The following is a 2678-nucleotide window of genomic DNA, read 5'->3' as shown; positions in this document are numbered from 1 at the left end:
TAGCTAAACCATTTTTTTCGCATGGATTTGAAGCAAAACATTCTACATCGCATTGATTTGAAACTAAACGTTCTACATTCTATTGATCTGAAGCTAAACCTTCTACCTCTTATTGGTTTGAAGCTAAACCTTCCACATCGCATCGATTTGAAGCTAAAACATGTGTTTCGTATGGATTTGAAGCTAACTCGTTTGTTTTTCCTGCTTTTGAACCTACTTCATTTATATCGCAAGTATTTGAAGCTAACTCGTTTGTTTCGCATACATTAGAAGCTGCATCCCTTATATTCGCAAGTATTTGACGTTAAATCATTATTTTCGCATGGATTTGAAGCTAAGCCATCTACTTCGCATTGGTTGGATCCTAAATCACGTGTTTTGCATGGTTTTGAAGCTAAGCCTTCTATATCGCATTGATTTGAAGCTAAATCATGTGTTTCGTTTGGATTTGAAGCTAAACCTTCTACATAGCATTGATTTGAAGCTTAATCATGTGTTTTGCATGGATTTGAAGCTAACTCCTTTTTCCCCTGCATTTGAAGCTATATTACTTATATAGCAAGCATCTGATGCTAAATCATTTTTTCGCATGGATTTGAAGCTAAACCTCCTACATCGCATTGATTTGAAGCTAAATCATGTGTTTCCCTTCGATATGAAGCTAAATCATGTGTTTCGCGAGGATGTGAAGCTAACTCGTTTGTTTCGCTTGCATTTGAAGCTGTACCCCTCATATTCGCAAGTATTTGAATCTAAATCCTTCGTTTCGCATGGATTTGAAGCTAAGCCTTCTACTTCGTGTTGAATTCAAGCTTAATCATGTCTATCGCATTGATTTGAAGCTAATTCGTTTGTTTCGCACGCAGTTGAAGCTAAATCATGTATACCACAAGTATTCGAAGCTAATCCATTTGATACGCATGGAATTGAAGCTAAACCATGTATTTCGCATGAATTTGAAGATAAATCATGCGATTCGCAAGGATTTGAAGCTAACCCTTCTACTTCGCATTGATTCGAATGCAAATAATATGTTTCGCATGGATTTGAAGCTAACTCGTTCGTTGCGCATGCAGTTAATTCTATATAACGTATATCACAAGTATTTGTAGCTAAACCATTTGTTTCGCATGGATTTGAATCTAAGCCTTGTACTTCAAGTTGATTTGAATCTAAATCATGTCTTTCGCATGGATTGGAAGCTAAACCTTCTACATCGCATTGATTTGATGTTAAATATAGTGTATCGCATGGCTTTGAAGCTAAACATTCTACATCGCATTGACTTGCAGCTAAATCATGTGTTTCGCATGGATTTGAAGCTAACTCGTTCGTTTCGCTTGCAGTTGAATCTAAATCACTTATATCGCAAGTATTTGAAGCTGAATCATGTGTATCGCGTGGATTTTGAAGCTAACTCGTTTGATTAGTCTGCATTTGAAGCTATGTCACTTATACCCCAAGTGTTTGAAGCTAAGTCATTTGTTTCGCATGGATTTGAAGCTAAACCTTATACATCGCATTGATTTCAAGCTAAATCATGTGTTTCGCATGGATTTGAAGCTAACTCGTTTGTTTCGCATGCAGTTGTATCTAAATAATGTATATCACAAGTATTTGTAGTTAAACCATTTGTTTTCGCATGGATTTGAAGCTAAGCCATCTACTTTGCATTGATTTGCAGCTAAATCATGTGTTTCGCATGGATTTGAAGCTAACTCGTTTGTTTCGCATGGGTTTTGATGCTAAGCCTCCTAGAACGCACTGATTTGAAGCTAAATCATGTCTTTCGCATGGATTTGAAGCTAACTCGTTTTTTCCGTCTGCATTTGAAGCTATATCATGTATATCACAAGTATTTGAAGCTAAATCATTTGATTCGCATGGATTTGAAGCTAAACCTTCTACATCGCATTGATTTGAAGCTAAATCATTTGTTTCGCATGTAATTGAAGCTACCTCGTTTGTTCCTCCAGCTTTTGAAGCTATATCATTTATATCGGAAGTATTTGAAGCTAAATAATATGTGTCGTATGTATTTGAAGCTGAACCTTCTACATCGCATTGATTTGAAGCTAAATCTAGTGTATCGCATGGATTTGAAGCTAACTCGTTTGTTTCGCATGGGTTTTGAAGCTAAGCCTCCTAGAACGCACTGATTTGTAACTAAATCATGTCTTTCGCATGGATTTGAAGCTAACTCGTTTTTTTCCGTCTGCATTTGAAGCTATATCATGTATATCACAAGTATTTGAAGCTAAATCATTTGATTCGCATGATTTGAAGCTAAACCTTCTACATCGCATTGGTTTGAAGCTAAATCATGAGTTTGGTATGGATTTGAAGCTAACTCGTTTATTTCGCATGCAGTTGTAGCTAAATAATGTATATCACAAGTATTTGTAGCTAAACCATTTGTTTCGCATGGATTTGAAGCTAAGCCATCTACTTCGCATTGATTTGAAGCTAAATCATTTGTTTCGCATGGAATTGAAGCTACCTCGTTTGTTCCTCCAGCTTTTGAAGCTATATCATTTATTTCGGAAGTATTTGAAGCTAAGTCATATGTGTCGTATGTATATGAAGCAGAAACTTCTACATCGCATTGATTTGAAGCTAAATCTTGTGTATCGCATGGATTTGAAGCTAAACTTTCTACATCGCATTGATTTGCAGCT

Source organism: Megalopta genalis, unplaced genomic scaffold, assembly GCF_051020955.1.
Source record: "Megalopta genalis isolate 19385.01 unplaced genomic scaffold, iyMegGena1_principal scaffold0408, whole genome shotgun sequence".
NCBI classification, from domain to species: Eukaryota; Metazoa; Arthropoda; class Insecta; order Hymenoptera; family Halictidae; genus Megalopta; species Megalopta genalis.
This window is presented reverse-complemented; position numbering follows the sequence as displayed.